Here is a 13,994-nt window from a genome sequence, read left to right as displayed (position 1 = left end):
TGTTAGAGGGATTTAACCTATTTAAGGGACATAGATTTTAAAGGTATCTGGTTTCCAGAACTGCTCTGTTGTCTACCAGGACTTTTAAGCCAAGAGTTATATATGATACAATGTTGATATCACTATTCTGATAAAATTATGATTTCACTTGCCTGAAAATTCCAGTGTTAAAATGTCAACTATTAGCTCCTCTTGTAGCTCTGTGAGTTTAGCAGGGACATCTGATCATTCCCAGCTCCTGGCATTGCCTTTTTTCTGGGGTTGTTCTGAAGCACCTCTGCTCCCTTCCCCTGCAGCCATGTCAGGCAGCATCACTGCAGCTGCAGTGAGAGCACTAGACAGTTCTGACCATTTTGACATGTATTCTATAGGGAATTCTAGAACCTTCTGCACATTAACTCTGTGTGATGTGTCCCAAAAGCTGGCATGTGCAGTTGCAGCCCCTGTAATGCCTAACAGATTGTGAGCTGCTTCTTTCTCTGTGCAGCCTTTATCAAGTTTCCTAGTTTCCCCAAGTCTCAGCTCACCAACTAGAGAATTAGGATTAGGCATTCATTTTCTCCTGTGTTTTGATGGATGTACAGAGGTCTGACATCTATTCCACAGCAAAACAGAAATACTCTGAACAAACTCCCATTCATGTTGGATTTTTAGTGAAGTTTACTCGAGTACATACAGTATTATACAAGTTAATAATAGGAAGAAAGATGTCACTTCTTGACAGTTTGTGGTCCCACAGACCTTTTTACAGTGCTTTGCAAATGTAGTTTTACAAGCTGAAAAGGACATTGTGTTCCCACAGTTGCTATAAGATTTTTTTTGTAGTATTAAAACACAGGATTGACAGGAAGCTTTCTCTCATGATTGACCTGATTTTTTGTCATTTTAAGTTATACCTTGGCATTGGTATTTTCCTAATAGTTAATAGAATAAAACTGCTATTAGCTTTTCTTGCCACTAGGCACAGTTAGACATATTCAGGTGCTGGTGTCTTTGGGCATTGGTGTTTGCATTGCTTTCTCCCCAGCTCACCTGCTATTCTGCTTTGGAGGCAGATGGCCAGAACAAAGAAAAGGTTTCCAGATCTGGCCTTACAAACTGCTGAATGAACAACAGCTTGAGATTTTAGTGCACAATTAAATGTAACTTTTTCATACTTTAATGGCCAGATGAAAGGGGATTCAAAATTGGGAAGGGAAAGAAAGAAGAGCAAAATGCAGCAATAGTCTTGAGGTATCACCCTCAAAGGAGGTTTTCAATAAGATGTCCATGTTTAAGGTTGAACAATTGGATAAAGGACTGAATAATATCTTACAGATTTTTTTTTTTCCCTCAGAAACATTTTTCTCGTCTGTCCAAGACATTGAGAGGGAAATGCTTTCCTCAGCCCCAAAGTGAAATGAAATAGAATTCATCTTTATAGTTCCTTTGAAGCAAATACAAAGAGAATGACATTGTCTTACAGTCACTGATGGGGAGAGTGAGGACTGAAGGCGGTCAGAGTGGGTGACATCTGCTGCCAGGGTCCCTAACTGACATGTGCACTTTTGGAAATGGACTGGAAAATACAAAATGCAGAGGTTCTGCCAGTTGGCAGCAAGAAAATTACATTCTATGTCGAAACACAAAGCTGCTGCTCTTAAACACAGAGGTGCAGAGGTGTTAAATCAGTTTATTTACCTAACACAAACATGACTAGAGTCTGTGAGGAGGAAGGTGCCTGCCTCCTGCAGCATCCCAGCTGAGGAGACAGGCAGCAGGACGTGCAGGCAGGGCTGGTTAAGGGGGGGATGCAAACAGAGACTTGACTCGGCTCAGTCACTTGGGAACAAGTGAATTAGAATAAGAGATGTAGAATTTCATGTTGACTTGAACATTTCAAATTACAGAGAGGACACAAATGTAATAAAAATTTTATTGTTTTCAGAATAATGGGGAGATTTATTATGGTTTTTGTGTGACAGAAAATGCTGTAATTAAGACTGCACTATAAAAACAAGTGTGACGAGCGATTTGTAGGGTTCTCAAACTCTTTGACAAATTCTCCTTTTAAGCTTTCTTGTTTCCCCCAACAGTTGGAAAAAAAATCATATGATGTAAAAAAAAAATCACAATTGCAAGCCCTTATAAAGCTTGTTTAAAAAGAAAAGTAGAAAATTAAATAAAATATATATTCAGATTCTAGTTTGCATAATTTAACAAAAATAAGTTTAGAAGCACCACAGTAGGGCTCAGTGGGAAAAAGTAGCTCTCATATAGCATTTTCTATGCCTACATTTTTAGATATAGAATAGCTTGACACACTTGTTGCCTAAAAATAGGCATCCTAAATATTTCAGCACCGAAGAGCTAACATGTACTGCTTGATATTCCCCTTTTGCAATTTAGCATTGCCTTTCTAATAAGGCTTTGATATACCATATCACAAAGGCAGTCACTCTTCACTATTTGGTCAAAGCCTGTTTTGCTATATAGGGATGAAACTAAGCAGTGCTTAATTGATGATTAAGTTTATCCATCTGCATTATTTCTGTGAATTATCCCAGGTGTGCTCTCCCACATGCTGGGAGGATACTCAGTAGTAGAGCTGTAGTGCTAAATAGCCTGCAAGTAACACATTTTGTAAACCAGACTGTATTTAGCCTCTGTGTTTTCATTATAGCTATTTTCCAGACACCAAAAGTTGAGTTTGTTTTTTGAAAGAGACTCCACAAGTATAAACTAGAGCTTAACTTTTTATTATTTGTAAATGTTACATGTTTTATTGCTGAAGAGCTTTATCAGAACTTTGCACAGGACATTGAATTCAGTGCTGTTAAGGGAAAATGATCCATCCTCCCTATGTAGAAAGCATTACATCATGAAGGGATGGAAACAAAGAGCTCTGAGGGACTGGGATAGGCAAACTTCCCTCCACTCACAGGAAATGGGTGAAGCCTTTCTTGAAATTATTATTCAGACATTTTGTGCTGTGAAGGAAATGTCTCCTGATAGCACAAGCTATTGGTTTCCTGTTGTGAACTAACAGTTTTGGCATAACCAAGAATGGACAGGAAGGGCAAATGATTGGGGGTCATTGGAAGAACTTATTTTAATGAAAAGACCAGACCAAGTAAGTGGGAAGAAATTTGGCCTGAAAAAAACCCTGAAATTAAAATGGGAGTGGGGGAAGGGGGAAGAAAAGGGCTCAGATGCTGATTTCTATAGTGGAATTAAATAATAATACCACCAAAAAAATGTCCCCCATGAAATGTTCCCAGGGTTAGCAGGGGGAACTCTGTTGTTGAGCAGGAAGTATTGCAGGGGGAGAAAACCCTTTGTGTCCAACCTAATCGAGAGCCTAATTCAACAAATATATATCCGGCTTCTACACTGAGGAAAGCAATTTTTGGAAAGTTTCACAGATGTGGAATTGCTTGGGTTGTTTTTTTACAAGTAAGACCTTGTAACAGAGGCACTTTCAAGTGTTCTTTTTCAAGCAGGGTGTATAAATAGCCAGTGCCAGCAGGTCCCTGCACTGCCTGAGTGCTGGGCCAGCTGAGTGTGAGCCTTCCAGGCAAAGGGAACACAGGCAAAGGCTCCCACAACGTGTTCCTTCCCAGCCTGCTGTGACAGCAGAGAGGAGGAGGCTTCCCTTGTCCCTCCTGAGGTCTTTGGGGACCTGTGCCACCTCCACAGCCTTGCTGAGGCCGTGCCAGGACTGCCCTCCCACGTGTGCTGTTGGCTCTTCTCTGGAGGGGACAGTGCAGAACTGGTCCCAGCTCCAGAGCCTTCCTCCTGGAACATCCCAGGGGCTGGAGGATGGAGGGATTGGCAGGGAGCACTCGCTGAGCTCTGCCCTGTCACTCACAAGGTTTCACTGCCAGCAGCAAAATGGAAATCTAAAAATCTCTCCAGTGTCACAGGCTTCTTTTCAAGATGGCAGCCTCAGTTTCACTTCAATCATTCCAAGTGCCTAAAGGCTATTTCTAAAAATCAATTAAATCTGCTTGGACTTCTGTGTTACTTAATTTTGGAGCAAGCATTTGCACCCTTGCAAAGATTATTTTGATTGTATGGAAAGTCAGGTAGTAGAAAATGGCTGCCAGGTTCAGAAAAAACATAAAAAGAATTACTTTGTTTTTGCAGATGCTTAAAATGCTGCCTCTAAAGAGTCTTTTATAATGCCAAACCCAAATGAGTTTGTAAAAATGTGTCTGAATTTGTTTTGGGATTTAATTTATATAGAATTTTTAAACCCATATACAACATTTCTGCTTTCTACTCTTAGAAAAATACAAACTTCAGTCACATTGGAATAATGCTTTTTTTTAACATCTCCTTTTAAATATTTTTGTTTCCATTTAGGACTGCCAGCATTACCATGGAAACCCCCAAAAATAAAGACTTTCCCAGCCTTATGAGAGTACACCTGCAAGAGCAAGAACTGCCTATCAAAAGTGACTTCTTCATTATGGGTGTCACCTAAGGACATTCTGTACGGTCAGCATGACTTTTCTCTCAAAATTTATTGAAATTATATTCTTAGCATTGATACAATTTGGTATCTTGCCATGGACCAGTAAGAAATGTCTGTTGCTATCCAATAGTGCTCTTTTTAGTATACTATCTCAGTTTCAAGAGAAAAACCAGCTCTTGACAAACTGTAGAGTTGAGTTTGGAAGCTCTGAAATATCAAGATGAAATAAGCACTCATCTCAGTGAGACAAACATGTAAAATGCAGAACTAATAAGCTGATTTAATATAAATCATTCCACTGGCTTCAGAAGGACTTGGACCAGAGTTACAAAGAGAATTGCAGGAATTCATCTGCTGCTTCCTAGTAGAGAGGTGGAGCATATTTACTAGTGAGCAGTTGGCTGCTATCAAAATGGATCTGGTTAGACTTTTCAACACTGCTAATTATATATATATATATATATATATATATAGTTATAGAAGTAAACAGTTTGATCTAAATTTTTACAATTGAAATTAATTCTGTGCAGTTTTCAAATTAACAACAGAATTTTTTAGTTAATTACAATGTCTTGGCATGTATTTTTTTCAAGAAGAAGGCAGCTATGTTGGTAGGACTGAATTCAGATAACCTGGAAGTATCTATGAATAATATTTCAAGACAATGTTCTTGTAATAAGAAGCCCTCAAGCCTACCAGCTATTTCCATTCTTTTGGTGCCTACTCTCTGTTCTTAAGTATATGAGTTGTATATTCTGCTTGCCAAATTGTTAAAATTTCCAGTGTATGAAGGCTTTTGATTTGTGTACCTTTCTGCAGTGTAGTGGCAATTTGACAAGTCTGCATCTGTAATGAGCACCACTGGGAAAAAAGAGATTTTTTTGTTTGTTTTTCTATATTAAGGACATTCCAAAACTAATGAAAAACTGAACTTTAAATGAAGCTAGAAATACACCTTTGTGTTATTACCAATAGCATAGGAAAATCACCTACATATTTTTGCTGTTATTTAAGCATACTTATTAAGCATACTAACTTAAATGCACTCAGGTGTTACCAAGATTTGCTTTTCCATGCTCTTTAATGAGCAAAATCCTTGGCAGAACTGTTTTTCAGCACAGAAAAACCTCAGAAATGCTATCTATAACATCTCCATGGTATGTCTAATACCAAATGATCCTGTTCACACCAATAGACACCTTGGGAAATTAGATGCTATTCCACGTGAAGAGGAACATCAGACCTCAGCTCTCCAGGAGTAGTGAAGTATTAAAAGAAAGAACAAATTCAGTCCTCAAACCAAGTGTTTGCAGTACAGAGCTGAGTCTAGAGAGGGAGGGATTCATTCAAGCAGAACATTCATTTAGCTGTACATGACGAATTAGTGTCATGACTATTGATTGCACCATCTCTGACTATAATCTCATCATAATATTATCATTTTGCAGGACTGGAGCTTCCTGTTGTACATATGAAAAATTTTCCCAAAGAAGTCTGATGTTTGTAAGAAGAGATCATTCCAAAAGTGCACAGGTACCATCAACAAGATTCATGAGTACTGGAGTAATTTTTTCTGAATTTACCAGCTTTAGGTGCTGCACTACGAAGTTTCTGGATGTTTGCAGTCAATAAGGTTTCTGTGCCACAAGAGAAATGTTTCCTCAACAAATGCTGATTCAAAGGTTATACATTCCCACTGCTTCAATTTTTGCTCTAGGCTAAGTAGATGATTATTTAGTGTTGCTACAAGCAACACTATTACTTATGCTGCTCACCAAAGAGGTGGTTGTGTTTGAGCATTAGGCAGGGAGTGTTCCTGTGTGTGCATTTGAGCCCAAAAGGTCCATTTCAAAAGGCTGTTGCCTATGTTTGTTGATACCCTCTAAGGCTGATTGTTGTTGAAGATGGCAGCAGAAGTTGAATTTCCCTGTGAAGGTGGGTAGGAGTGGCAATCAGAAGGAACTGGGAAACAGTTATATGTGTTTTAAACTCTTCTGTGGCAGAAAGTGTGGAAACTGTGAATAGGTTAAAGAATGATGGGTTACCATGCAGGGTTAATTTTCCAGGAATGAAATGGAGAGATTATAATGAAATTAATTGTAGTGGAATTTGTAAACTGGCATAGAATTGAGGTCAGTCATTGTAAAATTATTCCTCTTCCTTTGGCTGGATGCTCTGCACAAGCTGCTATTCCCCCTCCTACAGTGTTAAAATCACTTCTTTTCATTTGTGCATGCTTTCTGGAACTGATGAGATTAAAACAGCATAATACCACTTCAACTAAATAGGGAATGATTGCAACTGAAAAGCATTTATTTATTTGATGTGAATCATTCTGTAGCACATTTCAGTTTTCATACTGGAGAGGAGGTTTTTTGTCTTTTAAATATTTATTTAAATAGGAAAAGAGAGAGAATGTCCCTGTCCCTGGCATCTTTACTTTGCTAATGCAGGTGACACACACCTCCCTTCATAGTGCTGATGGGGATATTTAGGGTAGTTTCAATTATTCTAGTGTTCACTGTTACCACATCAAGCCTTTGCAGTTGTATATGAGGATGCCGGTCAGTGTAAAAAAGAAATCATAATGTAACATAAGTATAATAGAAAAGGTTAAAAATGAGTAAACAAAGAGTTGGTTTACTTGTAATGCCACTGTCTGTTTGCTCCATCTTGCTAGTAGTTTTTAAAATGAGCTAGACATTAAATAGCCACAGTTTTGTCTAAAAATAAAGTAGATGCTTTATGGAGAAAGTTTTGTCCTAATTAAAAGGACAGGTGAATTGTGGGGAGAATGACTTACTATCATGGTAACCATAATATTTGACTTTTAATTGTATTAAAAACCACTTCCCCTTTAATGACAGCTTTCTTACACTAATGCATAGCTTTGCTTTTTTTTTTAACTTAGTTAACAGTTCAGATCAGATCCTTTTATTCCAATTTACATACATGCCAATCATTCCAGGATGCAACTAACAATTGTATTGTAGCAAGAGTGAAACAGATTTTGTAGAAAAAGAACATAACCAAAAGAAATCTTTTTTTAGGCCAGTTAATATAATTGGAAAGAACAGGCAGGCTTTTGGACTCAAAGCCCTTTCTCTGGTTCTGAAAAGGAGTGGCAGAATCTAAGACAGAGACAAGATTAGGCCCAATTCCTCTTAGTTTAATCTAATTATGTTAGTTAGGGCACTAGAGATAAGGGTGCTTAGCATGCATAGAGCAAAGCTCCCTCCCACATTACAGCCATCATACTCTGCTGGGAAAAGTTGTGTTGCAAGGAGAGCTGCACAAGCCTGTACATCACTTTCCAGAGACCTCTTGGGGTCCCTAATTGCTGGCACATACCCAGCCACACTGGCAGCACACACAGGCACTGGAATGCAGGGTCTGGAGTGGCTCTGGACCAGCCAAGTTAACATCACCATGCCAGGTTTGCACACAGAGCTCCCTTGCACCTGCGGCCTCCTCAGTGACTGTCAGACTGCTGAGGAGCCCGAGTCCCCTGCAGCTCAGTGCTTGGGGTTTTGGGAGCCCCTCTGGAGTGTCCCCTGAGCTGGTGTGTGGACAAGATTCCAACCAGGCACATGGGTGGGTTATCAATATTCCTTAGAGTCCTTGGCCATCTGGATGTACTGCTACCACCAGGGTCATTTTTCAGCTTGATGAATGTAATGATTTTGGAAATGGTTGGGGCTGCTCCCAATCATTCTTTCAACAATTTCCATTACCCTGCACAGTTATTTTCAGGGTCTTGGCCTTTTCCTTCAAAGCTATGTGTCTTTTATGTTTCAAGATCTCTGAATAGCAACTTGTACAAGTATGTCCCTTTGTGCCTACTCCTCATCTTGGAGCAGTTTATGTACAGCAAATGCCTTTTGAATGGGCTTGTGACAAAGTGACTCAGGCAAATGTTGCTCTAAATGACCTTCCCACAGACACTGAGTAAAAAGGAGACAAGCATCAGCTCTCCATTTTGCTGGACAGGGCATACACACTAAGCATACAGTCAGGTGGAAAGTAATGTGAGTTTCATAATGGTGTCAGTAGCAGACCCCAGCTGTTCCCTCTGATACAGCACGCATAGGGACTCCCCAGACAAGGCTGGCTTCAGCTCCATTTTACTCTACAGTTGTCTATCTTCAGGGTTTTTCAGCCCCAACAGACATCTTCTTGTGTATTTTAAGCTGAAAGAAAAGTCAGCAAACAAAAACTGAGTCTACACAGGCACCCAGAAACAAAGCTGTCATTATAGGATATGCAACTGCTTTTTCTGAAGCATTGTAACTCTTATTCTCTCAGATCCGTACACACTGTCCAGTTCACATCTCAGACCACTGGGGGAAAGAAAGTTCCCAAACGTGCTTGAAATACTAAAGTAGTCCCAGGAGGAAAAACCTAAACAAACACTGAACACACCCCATCCTCCCCTAACCTAGGCAGCCACTGACACTCTCAGCAATTCTGCCAGCAGCTCTGACTGTTTTGTTCTTCACAAGGAAGGTTTACATTGCTCGTACGGTTTTTTGTCACCCCTGTGCATTGTATGCCTCAGTTACTGAGCCAGCTGTTCTGCTGATTCTTAGAAGGGCTTTCACAGAAAGGAATTCTGTATAAAAATGCTGCTGCCCTGAGACTAGGTGGTGACTAGTGGTGACTGGTCATTAGGTCACCCCCGGTGACTTGTGGTGACTGGCGCCGTTCGTTACACAAGGGGCCAAACAGCAGACAGACATTTTGGCAGAATGGCTTCTGAGTGACAACTTCCCTATTATCAATCTTTAGCAGAGTATGAACATATCACAGTAAAGTAGACCAGGCATTTCTAATTACCATTGCTAACTCACAATGAGTTGGCTAGTTGGCTAGAGTTGGCTAGTCTTAGCCTCTCAACAGAAGCTGTAATAAAAATCAAAAGCTGCACTTGTTTAAAATTATGAGTTATCATCTGAAATAAGGACATTTCAGATGCCATTTCCTTGAATATATGGTTAATAGTTTCAAATCTTAGAAAGCATGTGCCAGTTTCTCCCCTTCATACAGCTGCACCAACTCCACAGTCTTTGGATTCAGTTCAAATCTTGTTTTCAATATGACAAGAACTTTTGCCAACACTGTAATTAAGCAACAAGAATAACTCCAGTAATAAGACAGACAAACAAGAATACTTAAGCAAGCAGGTAAAGATCTAAAGCCTTGGGAAAGGCTGGATAAGGCTTTCAGCACAAATAGAACCATAGCAAATTAAGGTTTGCTTACATTGTACCTGAGAAGGCCACTTCTAGAAACAGGTATTGAGCCATAACCTAATTTCTCCTTTCCCAGTGGCCCTTGCAGACAAGCTGAATCCAGAATATCTAATAGTGCCATGTTCTCACTTCAGGCCTCATCAGCCCTTATCAGAAAGGCCACAGAACATCTTGTCTAGCTGGCCTCAAACTTATGGTCTCATCACAAGGACAGATGGGATGTGGGCAGGTGACTGGGGCAGGTAATGCTCAGGGCTTGCTAGCACTGCAGGATAAGGGTCAGTTGCTGGGAGTGAACTTTAGTTTTTCTCCAAGGGTAGTGATTAGTTCAGCAGGCCCAAATATGATCCTGGGACCTGATCAGGAGTATAATTCAAAGCACTAAATTTATTCTTTTGGCTGTACTCAATTCACAGAGCTTCTTTATCTACTGGATCAAGGAAAGCCCCAAAAATTACACATTAAGTATGCACAGTTTCATAGCAAATGCAAATACACACTTTAAATGTCATATGAATGCAGTGGATTGCATTAACAGCATGCTGGTGGCCTACTTAAATACTAGCATTTTCTTCTCTTCAATGCATGTGTAATTTATAATAGCCAGCTAACATCAAGAAGCTTTTCATGCTCCAAGGCTGAAATACTTGTATATTATACTTGTATACTGTACTACCCTCAAAGACTAATACTAAAACAAGGTAGGGGAATTCACTCCCTAGAGAGAAGACTCCTCTAGGCTTTAAGGACACATAACTTCCAATTAAAGCTTTACAGAAGAACTGATACCTGCAGTATGACTAAGGCTCAAGACTACCCCAGTGTGTGTCTGTCTGATGAGGTGCCTGTGGCACTGCTGTAGCATTACAAACATGTACCAGTAAATCCACCTCTGAATGTACTTCATCTCTCTTGGGAATGAAGTTCATCTTTTACAATACAACATGGTCTTCTAAACAAAAGGAGAAAGAAAAAAAAAACATTTCTCATTCTTGTGTCAGGCAGAGTTCAGCTTGAAAGAAACCGGATGAAATGTGTATCATTCATCTGAGGAGCAAATCCACACTACAGATTTCTCTGAGAGACAAGTGAATGTGATCCAAAAAAGCCATCCATTTCAGAATGGGAGACTTGAATTCAGTCCAACTAGAAAATGCATGCTGAGTAGCATCCATTTATTCAGAGTAGTAATGGTTTCTTCTAAGAGCACATTGCCTTGATCATTGTGTTAAACACTGTGTATATATAACCAACAAAAATTCCCATCTTTGCAAATGCAGGCTAACTGCCAGTTCCACAAAGGGATTTTTTTTTTTCCTAAATAGCTACTGCATAAGGGCTGTTGCCTGCAGAGCAGGTTCTGTGTGCTCAGCCTACTGTGATCATCAGGTCTGAGGGCACAGTAAATGGAATTCACAAGCCTTTCCAAGTCACCTCCTGTGTAAAGCCCGGAACAGACAGTCCCAGAAGTGAAGTAAGGAACAACTTCCCCCTCCGCCCCTTTGGGCAGCTCTCATACATGCTTTTAGCCATACCTAAAACAAGAAAAACACCTACAGCCACTGCACTGGGGCTGGCGGAAACAGAACGGAAATGAGAAACTGATTAGGTGGAGAGCCAGCTTCACATGCAGAGAAACTTCCAACTTTTGTTCCTTATGACTTTTTAAAAAGTGCTTCAGTTTTGCTAGTATTCCCTTTGAAAAAAAAAAAAATCTTGGCCCATGAGCTCTCAGTGCCTACACAGATGAAAGCTGTGAGAGGCCTTAAATGACTTCAGCAGGAAACTACTGGGAAGGGGAGGGGTCTGTTTTCTGACAGTCCCATTACACATTTCTAGGAAAAATCTTTTCAAGTTCTGTGGACGAAAACGAAACAGAATTACAGCACTGCCTCTCTTTTGGAGACAATCAAAACAACACTTTTTTCTGCTCCTGTGCTGCAAAGCAATTCCCTTCTTTTTTTATCTCTCCTCTCTTTCTCAGGATCTTGGGGTCAGGAATAGCACTTCAGATTGAAGAAATTGTTGGAACCAACGCATTCTAATCTGCTCGAAAAGGACCCACGTTTGTTTCAGGTAAAGTTGAGGAATACTTTGTTCTGCAGTTGCTTTTGTAAATCCTTCTGCCATTTCCCAAACCCCTCACAAACTGTTCAGTGAGCTCAGGAGTTTTCTGTTTAGTAGCAGTGACAAAGCACTCAACTACTGCAGGAAAGCTGAGCAACAACAGACGTCAGCCAACGTCACCCCCAGATCACCGGGGTGGAAGGTCATCCTCAAACAATATTTCCATTTTTCCCCTCTTGGTAAATTGCTCAGGGAAAAATCCTCTCTTTTTTTAGTGTAATGTAGTTAAAAATTAGAAAGTCACCACCACTTGCACAAAGCTGGAATTCCTGGCCGTGTTGGGAATTTTAACTGATGTCTCCACCCAAGCAGCGTGTGGAACCAATGTAATGGGTAACACAATTCAGAGCTTAAAATGGAGTGATGTTGCAGCTCCAGCTGTTTTTAGAAGTCAGTACAAGAGATCTTAGGAAGCATTAGAGAAGAAATAGAAACAGAGGTGATTTATGGCTTCTAGTCTGATGATGTGCACTAAGGAATATGTGAGTGACAGTGTAAAAAGCAAGGGAAAAAAAGCATCACTGGACAGTATTACATAGTGCCATGCTCAGGACCAAGACAGCCACAAAAAAGTGATGACTGTTGGGACATATCTCATAGGAAGCAGGTGCATTGTTTTTTATCTGTGCTAGGAAAGGCACAGTCCTCAAAGGTGAAGATACATGGCAGCCTGGGACAGACAATAAGACCTTTTGTTCTGATGAAGAAGAAAGAAGCCTGTTCACTGTGAGCAGACTTGGCCCAACTGTCCTTAACAGTTCCTGTGGCTTGATGTGCTCTACAAACCCCTCAGTTATCAGCAAGCTACAGCTCCCTGTTTATCAGCTCATCCAAGCCAACCCTGCAAGGGCTTTTTGATTCCCTGAGAACTGAGCTGTACTGTTTGACCAAAAAAGTTTCCACCTTCTTTCCCAGTTGTAACATGCAGAGACCCAACATCACTGGCAGAGAACAATGATGACAAGCATTTACCTTATTACCAAATATATTTCCATATAGGCCCCTGCTTACATAGTCCCTCAACTAGCTGCTAGTTCTGAGGCAGATTTTTTTGCAATTTAATAGTTACTTAGTATTTAATAAGCATTTAGTAGGAATTTGGTAGATCTGCTGTTTATCTGGAGATGTTAGACACAAAGGATTTATCCAATGAAGAGAATCATGGTATAAACTCTGTCCTCACTGAAAACAGAAGCTGATTTGCTGCCAACATCAATACTTTATATTTGCACAGGGTACAGTGCTGTGTATTTTAAAAATAATTAAATAAATAGATAAGCAATGGAACTATTTGACAAGAACTACAGAGGGATGAGACATTTATTAAAATACTTCTAGGGCTTTCATCTCAAAAAGCTAATTTAAAAGGTTGCTTATAAATAATAAAAAAATCTGTGTTTCTTTGAAAAGTCAAAATACCCAAACCTCAGGGTAACATTACAACAACCTCTCTCAGAACATGTTAAACCTGTACATCCCAGTCCTATATTGGCAGGTAGGACTCACTCTGCAAACTAGACCTAACTAGGAACATTTTGCTAAGCACATTCTAAAGGGCTGTAATTCCCCCCCTAAAAAATGGTCTGAGAATTCTGTACTTTCTGGAGTGGTGAAATGAAACAGTTTGAAAATAATATGCTTCAGGCTTACAGGAATCCTCAAACACTACTACAGATACAGCAGCATTTAAAATTACAAGGTTGAAATTATCATCAATCTGACTTCAGCACAGTGCTAGCTTCTTCCCTTAGAAATAAATTTCACATCTTTTCACTCTGTCACTAACCAGGACTATTTGGTTCTGATATAGTCGCTACCACTGAAGCATATTAACAAGCTGAGCACTTTTCTAAAATAAAACTGTAGGACGTCAATGCTAATCAGCAGTAAAAACCTATTTTAGAATAATGTAAGAAGTAGAATAACTTAGTTACAGAGCATCTGAATGAGTTTGTATCTTTGGGCTGTTTTGCAGCCCATTTCTGTAAACTAAAGCAGTTTGCCTTTTCCCCATTGATAGAAAAAAACTGCTACTTTTTGACATAACCCCCCCAACATTTAACCTGTTATTTTGATAAATAGATTTTGAAAAGAGCAAAATATGAAGGAAGGCTTTCTTGAACATAAATTTTTTTGGCAGCTGAAATTCTTTATAT

At 39.7% G+C, this 13,994-nt stretch overlaps 1 long non-coding RNA gene across 1 annotated transcript in view; it reads left to right on the top strand.

The window, feature by feature from the left end:
• Positions 1-13,994, top strand: part of LOC108961998 (uncharacterized) — a 105,504-nt gene that overhangs the window by 84,513 nt on the left and 6,997 nt on the right. The window contains exons 33-35 of the long non-coding RNA XR_007778468.1: positions 4,348-4,482; positions 5,908-5,992; positions 11,696-11,787. This is a non-coding gene — a long non-coding RNA (uncharacterized LOC108961998). The remainder of the gene's footprint in view (positions 1-4,347; positions 4,483-5,907; positions 5,993-11,695; positions 11,788-13,994) is intronic.

The sequence above is a fragment of the Serinus canaria genome, chromosome 10 (assembly GCF_022539315.1).
Source record: "Serinus canaria isolate serCan28SL12 chromosome 10, serCan2020, whole genome shotgun sequence".
Classification (NCBI taxonomy): domain Eukaryota; kingdom Metazoa; phylum Chordata; class Aves; order Passeriformes; family Fringillidae; genus Serinus; species Serinus canaria.
Note: the sequence above shows the minus strand (reverse complement) of the source record. Positions and strands in the feature narration are given on the sequence as shown.